Genomic DNA, 12,671 nt, shown 5'->3' on the forward strand with positions numbered 1-12,671 from the left:
TGGGTGGGTTGCGGGTGACGGTAGATGATGTGGCCCTGTACTTACATGGATGGAAGGGACACTGGGGCTGATTGGCACCAAACGTGCCCTTCAGACATGCCTTCTGCAGGACGGATCACCAGGAAATGGGGCTCAGTACACCCAGGAACCTCACCCTGGGACATGGTCCCAACACAAATAATGGCCATGTAGAGGGCGTTTCTGTGTCGTTTTGTGTTTGTTCTGGATTTGGGAGTTTCCCCTCTGAGTATGGGTGTGTCCTTCCCCCCTCCCCTGCTCCTGCCCTAACTGATTCAACTTGAGAACTCAGAAATGGAAAGTAGTCAGTCCTCAGGTCTGATGGTATTTTAAGCAAAAAGAACAAGTTGTGAGAATTGACTAAAATTGTATGTAAGGCAGGAACACAGAACTCTGAGGAGGCTTTTGATTTATATAAACAGTGTTAAGAGGGGTGAATTCCTAAGCAAGATAACCCAAAAATCCAAATTTCCCTATCCTTTGTGTTCATGGTCTGATGAGGTCTGCTGGTCAAGCTTTCATAAGAATAATGATAATCATAATACTTTAAATGTATATGGTGCTTTCTAGAATATAGTACACTTACACATTTTCTCATTTGATCCTTACTAAAGTACAAGATATTGTCAATTTTTTACATACAAGGCAATTAATATTCACAGAAGTTGAGTAACTTGCCCAGATCACACAAGTATTAAATGACGGGGCCGTAATTTGAACTTAGCCAGTGAGGAAACACTGGGAGTTACCAGATTTTATTTCACCCAGTTCAGCAATCCAGATTTCTTTCTTCCTTAGGTCGTGCCTTTTACACACAGTTAATCTGAAGGTCTGTAGTGTGCCATAAGCTTATTCTTTACACAGTTAATTTCTCATCTAATTACACTGTTTTTTCTTTCTAATAAGTTATCCCTCAGACTTAAAAAAATTAATTAGTATTTTTATTAATTGCTATGGAATGTGCATGCATTTGAAAGTAGAACTTACAAGCATGAAACTATTTCCATACTAAAGCCTGAAGGCATGGAGTGGAGGTGAGACTTGGCAGAGAATTAACTGGCAAGATAGGTTAGGGTGAGATTATATAGGTTCAGGGCCAGGCCAAAGAGTTAATATAGGCAGTCACAGCATAAGAGCTTTTCCCCTCAGAACTTTTTATTGTGAAAAAATGTCAAAACACTTGAAGAAGTTGGAAGAATACAATGGACACCATTACACCCTCCCCCTACATCCCTACATTCAACATCTGGCCACATTTGCTTTCTTTCTTTCTCTCTTTAAAAAAAAGAAAAAAATACATTTATAATAAAAAGTGTGTATGTGTATACACACACACACACACACACACACGAGGACACATCAAAAAGTTCATGGTAAGGTTCTTATTATCTTTTTTTTTTTTTTTTTTTTTAAAGATGACCAGTAAGGGGATCTTAACCCCTGAGTTGGTGCTGTCAGCACCACGTTCTCCCAAGTGAGCTAACCAGCCATCCCTATACAGGGATCCAAACCCATGGCCTTGGTGTTATCAGCACCACACTCTCCCAAGTGAGCGATGGGCCAGCCCTCTTATTATCTTTTAATTATATTTTTCCACAATTTTTTTGAAGTACCCTTGTATAAGAAAGTGTATATATATTAAAGCATCTGTGTGTGTATGTGTGTGTGTGTGTGTGTGTGTATCTCCCAAGATTAAGGTCAATCTCCTACTGACTCACAGTACCATTATCACACCTAAGAAAATTAACAGTAATTTATGGAAGACCTTTAATTGGTGGAGAAACATGATTCAATTTCTGATTTAGTAAGAAAATGCTCCTGGCAGGGGAGTAGTTGGGTGGGAGAGAGTAAACCAGTTGGTGGCTATAGTAATAGTGTGGGAAAGAGAAGAATTAAAGATACCCCATAAACTTAAAAAAAAATAGTGATAATCTTTTATGCTATTATAAAAAGTAATAACACATAGAAATACAGAAATATACAAAGAAGCTACCCAAAGACTATCTACTCAAAAAAATTTAACATTTTGTACATTTTTTCCAGCTTTTTATGAACAGGTAGGGCTGTTTGTATGTGTATGTGTGTGTGTGTGTGTTTTCTAAGGTTCTTATAACTATGCTACTTTCTCTCTTGCTTTTCTCACTTTACATTCTAACCCAAGCTGTCCACATGCACTTTGAACTAGTTTCCTTTTCTGTAGAAGCTTTTATCCATGTTACCCTCTTGGTGTGCTCTGAGGCCTAAACCCTGTTTCCTGCTCCTTGTGCTCAAGACTCAGCTTGTGCCCCAGCCCCAGAGTGTACCCCATGAGCCTGATGCATCTCAGCCCCATGGATCACACTGTGAGCCTGGAGCTCTGCAAATACATGCCAGCTGCCTCAACTACTGCAAGGCCACCCTGCAGGAGAAGTGAACTGAGGATACTGAACTCCCAAATGGCTGAGGGAAAGAACAAAATGTGGCAAAAGTTAAATGATGGAGAGCAACTATTAAAAGAGTTGAAATATAGATGCTTTGAAATGGGGGGCATTAAATCAACCAGCTGATTCTTATGAGATACAGCAGGAGGCCTCGTGGCATAGTGGAAAGAGGGGGAGACTGGGAGTTGAGCCTGCATTTGAGTCCCACGTCTGCTGTGTGGTGTTGGGAAGATCATGCCTCTGACCTTTCCTGGCCTTGAAAGTGCAGGTAATGTTGTCTCTTGTTCCTGTCCTACAGGAGTGGGGTGAGGGACCAGGGAGATATCAGGGTTTATGAGAGAGCCTGAAAACTCCATAGCTCCTTACAAGTGTTGGTGGTGAATTTTAATTAGCCACCCTCTTGGGCCACATTTCTCTTTATTCCTCTGCTGCCTCCAGAGGGATTTAAAAAGAGAGGTGGACATGGAACTATCCAAAGGGGAAATAAGGTGGCATTTTCCAGCCAGTTGGCTGGGCAGATTTCTACGGTGGCAGGACACTGTGTAATTCCCAAGGGATTATAACCTAGGTTGATATCGGTTAGAGTAGATATCATGATCCCCATTTTTCAGAGGAGGGAACTAAAACAAAAATGCAATGCCTTCTCCCTCATTTGTCCTTATTTCCTTTCCCATCATTGTTAGTACTCAGAAGCCTTGTGCTGCTCCCAGCGACCCACTGCTCTCATCTCTGAACCCGTCAGGCTTGATCTCCACCAAAGTACCAAGTGTTCAGGTGGTACCTTGTAAGTTCCATTCACAGTCCCACCATGAGACCTGCCATTGCAGCTGACCTCAGTAGGAGTGAAAGAATCTAATTCTGGAAGCAGCTAAGGGAGGGTAGAAAGAACAGGTATTTTGGCACTCAGAAGACCTGGGATCAAAACTGGCTCTACCACTTACTAGATGTGTGGCCTTGAATAAGTTCTTTATCTTCTTTATTCCTCAGTTTTCTCATCAGGGAAACTCAGATAGTGATCTACATTACTGAAGTTCCATGCAGTGGTATTTTGGCAGCAGTGAGATTTCTGGGGGAAAAGAAATGTACGTGCACACAAAGACACACACATACATAGACACACGCACACATAAATTTATAATAAATTTTACCAATATAAAAGTTTGTAACATAATTTATAAATAATAAAATATATAATACTTTTTATTGTAAATTCCATACAGCCAACTGAGTCTCACAGAACATTTTCCTTGGTTCTTGCCAAACTCTTATATCAGCAGCCAACCTATGGATACAGCTAAGGAATGAGTATAGTTCCAACAAGTATATTGGCTGATATTTTCATTTACCTTAACAAGTAGGGTGAAAATGAAATAGTGAAAACATGTTGAAACTTTACTTGCTCACCAATGACACAAGTGACGTCTTTGCTGAATTGGACAATAGTTTTTGACTATTGGAAGAATATTCCCACAATTTTCTGTGCTATTCACAAAATAATGGCTACAGACTCAGCACCCTTTTAAGTTTAATCTGCATCATTAAGCGATTTTCTCCATCACTTTCTTAAGTCTAGACTTAAGAAGACATTAAGTCAAGTCCTGATTTGTAGTGTTTGCTGATTTCCGTGGTGTAAATATACCACTTATTGGAGTCAGGAGGCATTGTGCAGCAGCACACCGTTATGTAGTATTGCTGTACAGGGATACAGATACAAAAGGCATAACTAACCAAAAGAGCATAGAAAATACTAAAATATACTTTAAAAAATGGAGGTTATGAGTTATTAATATTTAGAGTTTTTAACATAATTTAAGTTTTAGTTTATATAGTTTAATTTTTTTATAATAGCCCTGTTTAACAACTAGCTTACAAAATTCCTGAAAATTTAACAATCTGCCCTCATGAGACACACCTGGTTCTCTCTGAGACCCTATAGGCAAAAGCATTTTGTATGCAGGGTATACTCAGGCTTAAGTGTTGTGGTGGCAGCGTGGTATAATAATAATAATGGCAGCCAACATTTATTGAACACTTACTGTATGCAGGCTCTTCTCTAAGTGCTCTGCATGCATTTGGTCATTTTATGCACACAGTAACCCTGTGAAGGGTGCTCCATGGTTATGCCCATTTTATAGAAAGGGGAAGTTGCTGGAGGGCTCCTAGGCCTCCATTGTGCCCCCTCAGAACCCCTTAACCATATTAATATTCCCATTTTGCACATGAGGGGCCCAAAAGCTCATAGGGATGAGTGACTTGCCAAGGCCACACAGCTGGCAGCAGGCAGAAGTAGAACGCAAACCCATGTCTGTCTGATGGCAGGCCCTCTTTAGCACTGATTTCCCAAATACTGAGCACAACTGTTTTTGACTTCCTAGCAGAGCTTGATTTCCAATACCATGGAAAGCTACACAACTATGCCAGTTGCTGGGTTGAGGCAAGACCTATGTTAATTGTATGGCTAGGCATTTCATAACTAAAGCCAAAAAGTTTCATTATTTTAGTTACATTAAGTTTCTATTTGTATTGTGAGGGCTAGGGCTTAGACCCTTCAAACCTGTTGAACAGACCAGGTCAGTAGACCCCCTCACACTCCAGGCTGGGTCACCAAGCCCCTCACATGCCAGGCTGGGCCATAGACCCCTCACACATAGGTCCACGCTAGGTAATTGGGAAAGATCCCGGGAGCCATTGGCAGATGACCTGAGCTCAGTTCTCAGCAGTAGCAGCAGAAGCAGCAGCAACAATGGCCTCTTGGGGCATCCCAGGGGCACTAGCAGCAACAGCCTCCAGCAGCAGTAGTGGCCTCTCTATGGCACTCCCCAGGGGCATCCTGGGGGCGGGGGGCAACTGTGGATCAGACCCACTTGTCCTTTATTTTTTTATTTTTTTTATTTTTTTTAAAGATGACCGGTAAGGGGATCTTAACCCTTGACTTGGTGTTGTCAGCACCAAGCTCCCCCAGTGAGCAAACTGGCCATCCCCTATATGGGATCCGACCCCGTGGCCTTGGTGTTATCAGCACCACACTCTCCCGAGTGAGCCACAGGCCGGCCCCCACTTGTCCTTTATACTTAAGTCCATAACCCAGGACACCTAGATGCACATGTGCAATTGCATTAGACAATAACCAAGGAACACCTGGGCGCACATGCATATTTACATCAAATACTCGGCAAGATTCTGAACATCTAAGGGGCCTTGACCATTTTCCTATATTTTCTCTACATACTGATTCTGGAGCCCCACTCCTGTTGAGCTGGATTTAATTGGTTTGGTATCTTTAATACAGTCCCCAGGGGATTCCAACAGGAGACTAGCACAGATGGGGATCCCAGAGCACAGCTTGGGGCTTAGAATGCCTGGATCCAGGCCCAGGTTCCTTACTGGTTAGATGGGGGCATCTGCCTCCTCAGCCTCACCTGGCAGCTTCTCAGATCTGATGAAGGAATGTGTGGGGACAGCCCACAGTAAGTGCTAGTTATGTGGCACAGACCACAAAGCTGATGTTCTGATAGGCCCAGGTTTGAAAGCCAGTGGTCCTAGAATGGTCTTGAAAGTGAATTTTTATTCCTCTCCCTGTAACTCATGAGAGCACAGAGAAATAGTGGGTAGTGGTTTTCTTTCTTGCATTACTCAGTAGAACAGTAGGAGGTCAGAGCCATGCAGTGGCTTCCCCCAGAGGAGGAGGCCATGGGTCAGTGGCCAGAGGCTGTGGTTTAACAAATCCAAGTGCAACTGAGTTCGGGTCCCTCCCTAAGCCACAATGTGGGTTTTCTGGGAAAAACATGGAACTGGGGCAGCAAACTGATGAGGCATCAGAGCCGGGTTGGAAATGTCCATTTTGCCAGCTGGCAGCTGTGACCTTGAGGGCTCCCCTGCATCAGCTGGAAGAAGGGAGGCAGTGTGGGAGAGTGTAAAGCACCCAGGATTTGGGTCAGCCTGCATTTGAAGCTCAGCCCCACTACCTACAGCTGAGGCACCTGGGGCAAACAGCCTCTTGTGCCTTGGTTTCTTCACCTATAAAACCAGGGTGATGACAGAACTTGCTTGACAGAGGGAGGATCACATGTGAGTGTGGTGACTCTGTAGACTGTGAAGTGCTATGGGTTTTGCTCTACATGAGTTGCCAGGCTGTGTGCTTCAAGGAACCCAGGAGGGGCATGAGAGACAGGCCCTGCCCTCAGCAAGTGTGCAGTCTAGCGGGGAGGCGAGACTCACAGAGCTCTGGGTGGCATCTGAGGTTGCAGGTCGAGATGACTGTATCAATGGATCTGGGAGAGGGAAGGAGAACTGGGCTGTGTATTCAGATGATGTTTCCTGGAGGAGATAAGACCTTGGCAGGGCCTGGAAGAATGATAGAAGTTCAACAGGCAGATGAACTTCTTATTCTGGGAGAGAGAAACATAAGGAAATAGTCACAGAGATGATGATAACGGTTTCAGGTCACTTTATATGCCTTGTTTGATTCTTCTAGTAACCTTCTTCAGATAGGAAAATTTATAGGTGAGAAGCCTGAAGCTGAGAGAGGTTAAGTAACTTGCTTGGTGTCAGGCTGCCAGTAAATGGCAGAATCAGGATTAAAACCTGGATTCCAAGGCCTGTGCTCTTACTATTATCTATATTGATTCTCCAAAAGCAGGATGTGCAAGAGATGCATATGTGACTACACTGGTTCATGCATTTATCCAGTAAACAATAACTGAGCACCTACTACAGTGCCAGCCACTCCTGGGTGCTGGGGATGTCCTTCCTCAGGGGGCTTTAGGATAGTGGGTATTGTACGTGTAAGGAAGTAATTGTGGTGCAATTGGCTCTCTGCCAGAGGCATGTGCAGGATGCACGGAGGCTCTTGCGTGGAACAACTAGCTGTGTGTGTTGTAAGGGGCAGTTACAGAAGACGTCCCAATGTGAGTGTGTTGGAGCTGGCTGGTGAGGGGGGAGAAGGAGCTTGTCAGGAAGGGCATTCCAGCAGAATGAACTGCCAGGTGGGTTGGAGTGAGGAGGAGGTAGCAGAAATGTGGCCAGGTGTTGGGGGGGCAATCAGGAGGGCCTTACAGAGGTGGAAGTTGGGCATGGGCCACACTGGAGACTTGTGGGAAAGGGATGCCTGTGGTCTCATCTACAGTGTGCTGGGAGCAGAGGGAGCTGCAGCACTCCAGAAACCTGTTCATGGAGGCCTGGCAGCAAGCAGCCTTGCTTTCTCAGGTTGCCCAGCACTGCCAGAATAGTCTGGGGTGGTGCTTTACATTGCCAGTTGTAGTGCACTGAATTATGTCCCCCCAAAACTCACTGAAGCTTGAATTGTGTCCCGCAAGTTTATGTATTAGAATCTTAGCCCCACTGTGACTGTTAAGAGGTTGGGAAATCCTATTATGGTAATTGAAAGTTGGAGCCTTAAAGAGGTGATTGGATTGTTGGACCATGCAGTAGTGAATGAATTAAAAATGGTGGTCAAGGGCTTGGTTCTGAGGGCTTTAAAAGAAGAGAGTCTGTCTTTCTCTCTGCTCTCTCTGTTAACACCATCTTGCAATGTGAGACCCCTGTCACCACCATCGGATGGACTTTGGACTTCCCAGCCTCAGAAACTGTAAGCAATAAATTTTATTTTTCTTTATAAATCACCCAGTTTCAGGTATTTTCGTATAAGCAACAAAAATGGACTAATACCCCAGTGAAGGTTTGTGGTCAGTTTTCTTGTCCCTATGGCACAGAACTGGCTGGGCCTTTGCTCTGCTAAGCTGAGCAGCTCACCCAGCAGCAGGCAGGCCACACCTGGAGAAGGCACTGGGCCAGGGATCAGCAGTCTTGGGCTCTGCTCCTAGCTCAGTGATCTTGGCAGTTTCTTGACCTCTTTGGGTTGCTCTGCAACTGAAGGGGTTAAATAATCTCTGAGGTCCCTTGCAGCCCTAACATAGTGAGTCTGGAGGTGAAATGGGGTGGGAGGATGGAAGCAGAAGATGAGTCGGGGGAGGAGGTGGGTCTGTGAAAAGGCATGTTTTGCAGCTGAATGCAGGTAATTCAACAGAGATTTGGTCTGAGCTCCCAGGATCCCAGAAGAGAATGAACAAACGTAGCTGCTGTTCTCAGAAATCTCACTGGGAACTGCTCCTGAGCTGGACTGTCTCTCAGAACAAGCCTATGCCTTAGTAGATGTTGTCCTCATTTTACAGATAGGAAACCAATGCTCCAAGAGATCCAGTGACTTTGCCCGGGTTTCATGTGGTGAGTGGCAGAACTGGGATGTGAACCCAGACCTGCCCTTGTCTTGTACTTTACTACATAGCTTCCTGAAGGTGCCTTCATTCTGCACAGGTGTTTGGACATGTGTGCTGGGCCCGTAAGACATGGGTCCCCCTTTGTAGAAACAGCTTCCAGTTGGCACCACAGCAAGCACCTCTAGCCAGATCCACGAGGACACAAAGGGTGCACATTGGCCTCTTCAACTGCTGCTTGCTTGGCACCTGAGCTGGGTGGGTTTGTTCTGATGGGCCAGGGCAGTTCCGCCTCCTGGTGGTAGCTCCACAGGCCTGGGCTGGGCAGTGGCAGCACCTACGGGAATGTGATCTCTCCCTCCAGCCATGCTTTGGAGGTGATGTCAGGTGTGTGGGTGGAATATTTGATTGAAGTAGATAAAGCTGGAGGAGAATGACAGGAATGGAGGAGTGTGAATAGGTTCGTACAGAGGGCTGTCTGGCTTGGGCCCAGCAGCCTGTTCTTCCTTTCTGACCTGAGACCAGGTGACCTGAATCTTTGCATGTCCTGCCTTGGGGCCCAGAGCAGTGGGAAGTTGCCCAGCCAGCTTGGGAGGCTGTACCACCTTGAAATTGCAGAGCCTAGAGCTTGAAGGGGCTTTGTTTGTCATCTGGTATCTAGCTTAGAGTTGGGGGGCTGAGGCCCAGGGAAAGGAAGTGGCCTGCTTAAGCTCACACAGCCTTGGGTGGTGGAGCTGGAACTGCAGTTTCTCAGTCCCCAGGCCTGGCCTCTTTTCCACCATCCTGTGCTGTTCCGGAAGGTGGGAAGCAGAGATGCTTAGACCAAACCCTTGGGGAACTGCTGCTTTGCTGGCTTCAGGCTATGTTTTGGACCTTCCCTTAGTCCTGTCTTCCTCCTGACCCAGCCCTAGTGCACTCTATGGGGAAGAGTGCACTCTGGCCCCCCTAGCAGTGGTGGAGGGCCTCCATGGGGCAGAAAAGGAAGAGCCACTGGCCCCGGACTCTTTCAATTCATTTTAGCAAATATTAACGGAATATGCAGGATGCAAGACACTGTAGGAAGCTGGCAGGTTAGCTCTTTTAGTTAGAGTGCGGTGTTAGAACACCAAGGTCAAGGATTCAGATCTACCAGCCAGCCACCAAAAAAAAAAAAAAAGTAAGCAAGACACCATAAGGGATGCCAGGAACTTAAAACCAATTTGGGTTTTCCCAGGGAAAAGGCCACCACCTAGGAAAGTGGCATCACATGTGAGAGTCAGCCACAGCTTAGCCAGCATGCGTTGTCAGCTCTGAGAGGGTTCAAGCATGGTCAGGGGAAGAAGCTTCATTGAAGAGGAAGGGAGGAAAAGGAGGCAGGGTGACAGGGGAATAGGTTGTGCAAGTGTGGAGAGGAGCAGGAAAGGCAATCCAGGTAAGAAGAACAGCCAGAGCAAAAGGTGGAATTGAGCCATTGTGCTGGGGGTGGTAATACCCACCCTGAGGGATATGGAGGAGGTACAGGCAAGTGATGGCTGGTGAGGCTGGCAAAGTAGCATGGGGCAGCTGGTGCAGAGCCTCGAATGCCTCAAATATCAGGCAGCATATTTGGGAGGAGAGGAGAAGTTCCTAACAATGTGGCTGAGGAATGTGGGTAGAATGAATGGAAAAGCTGCCTGCCTGGGAGATGGTGGGCAGTAAGGAGTGTGCAGCTCACTACATAGGGTGCCAGGACTCTTACGGTCCATGGGCAGTCACTGGCAGGCAGGGTCAAGGGTACTGGAGTGGGCCCACCTGCCTGAATCCTGTCTCCTGACCTCCCTGCCCTCACTCTCCTTCCTGCAGAGTGTTAATCTGTTCTGCTTGGGAAAGGTATTTGACACATTTTCAAAATAAAGTTGAGAGTAACCTCCAGAGTGGAAGAAGAATAAACAAGCTTTAAAAATGCAAAAGGAAATGTGTTGTTTATTTTTTTTTAAAGGGAAAAAAAAGCAGGAGGAGGGCCTCAGACAGCTCCCTTGAGTGAAAATTTCCCGCTGCTCTGATGGAAGGTGCCAGAGACTTCAAGGGAGCCAGGGGCACCGGTGGTGAGGTTTCAGTCCAGATTCAATATCAGTTCAGCTAACATGGCCACCATCAGTATGCCAACCTCTGTGCTCTGTGCTGCAGGGGCAAAGATGCGGAGACCTGAATCCTCCCTCCAGCTGAGGACAGTTCTGGTAGGGGAGTTAGGACAAAGATAGCAAAGGACTGTTGCCAAGGGAGAGCGTGCCAAAGCCATAACCGAAAGATTTAATGCCTGGGAGAGGGAGAGTTCACTCCTGGTGGTGGTGAGGAAAGTCTTCAAGGTGAGTTGAGTTAAACTTTGAAGCCCAGCTAGGACTTCACTGGATGGGGATTGAACAGAACGCTTTCCAGGTAGAGCAGATGTGCAAGGTAGGGAATCCTTCAGTGCTTTGAGAAATGGGGACGTTCAATTTTCTTAAATATTTATTTATTTAACGCTTTATTAAGATATAATTTACACATCATACAATTTACCCACTTCATGTGTACAGTTTACAAAGTTATATAACCAATGCTATAATCATTTATAGAACAATTTTAGAATCATTTTAGAACATTTTTATCACCCCAGAAAGAAACCACATACCCATTAGCAGTCACTTGTCATTCCCCCACTCCCCCAGTCCTAGGAAACTACTTATCTGCTGTTTCTATGGCTTTGGCTATTCTTTTTTTTTTTTTTTTTTTTTAAAGATGACCGGTAAGGGGATCTTAACCCTTGACTTGGTGTTGTGAGCACCACGCTCAGCCAGTGAGCGAACCGGCCATCTGTATATGGGATCCGAACCCGGGGCCTTGGTGTTCTCAGCACCACACTCTCCCGAGTGAGCCACGGGCCGGCCTGGCTTTGGCTATTCTGAATATTTCATTTAAATGGAATCATACACATATATTATGTGATCTTTTGTGACTGGTTCTTTCACTTAGCATAATGTTTTCAAGGTTCTTCCATGCTGTAGCAGGGCTGGCTGGTTAGCTCAGTTGGTTAGAGCGTGGTGCCAGTAATACTGTGGTTCAGGGTTCAATCCCTGTATCAGCCTGCTGCCCAAAAAAGAAAAAGCAAAGTATTGAAAATCTCCTAAGGCTTTAGTATAAAGAAAGCTGCTGTACAGTAAAAAGTCTGTAAAAAGCTATTACCGACTGCATCCATTCTGTAGCATGTATAAGTACTTCATTCCTTTTAATTTTTTTTTGATTTATTCCTTTTCATGGCTGAATGCTATTTTTGTATGAATACTATATGTGGTATGACTATATCACATTTTGTTAATCCATTCTTCAGCTGATGGACATTTGGGTTGTTTCTACTTTAGGGCTATTGTGAATATGCTGCCGTGAACATTTGTGTATGGGTTTTTGTGTGGATGTATGTTTTCAGGGCATTCCATTTCGAACGGAGTCTAGGACAGTTGTGGGGCAAGGGGAGGAAAAAGCGGGAAGCAGAGAGACCTGCTCACCCACTTCGTAGTTAGAGTGGCTGGGTGGGATTGAGAAGAGTAGAGCTCAGGATGCTATCCTAGGCTCCCTGGGAGCCCGGGATGTGTGAAAGCCAGGGCAGGGCTACCCCTGACCTGCATTGTTTTCTCAGACCTGGCAGCTGTTTGCTGGGCTGGAAATAGCCTGGGAAGCTGGTATTTTCCCTGAAAATCAGGTGAATTTTTTCCTGTGTCCTACTGAGGGCCAAAATCATTTAAACACATAGAGAAATGTGAGCCACACGGTTAGTCTAGAGGAGGGGTTTGTTAACAGGAAGCTGGCTGGCCAGGGGAAAGAGATGGTCAGGAAGACCAAGGTCAATAAGCCAAGTATAAATGGAGGCTAAGCTGTGATGCCCCCACCCCCATCACACTCACACAGAGGTGGTGGTTTTGTTTATGGGAAATGCTGCAAGTATCTCATTGACCCTGTCTGACAGATCGGGAAACAGAGGCACTGTGTTAATGGGATTTGCCATTTAGAAACAGAAAGGAGATTTAAG

The 12,671-nt window shown here is 45.6% G+C and overlaps 1 protein-coding gene across 5 annotated transcripts in view; it reads left to right on the forward strand.

Moving 5' to 3' along the window:
* The window catches only part of DAPK2 (death associated protein kinase 2), a 125,275-nt gene that overhangs the window by 84,543 nt on the left and 28,061 nt on the right, over window positions 1-12,671 (forward strand). The window lies entirely within an intron of this gene.

The sequence above is a fragment of the Cynocephalus volans genome, chromosome 3 (assembly GCF_027409185.1).
Source record: "Cynocephalus volans isolate mCynVol1 chromosome 3, mCynVol1.pri, whole genome shotgun sequence".
NCBI classification, from domain to species: domain Eukaryota; kingdom Metazoa; phylum Chordata; class Mammalia; order Dermoptera; family Cynocephalidae; genus Cynocephalus; species Cynocephalus volans.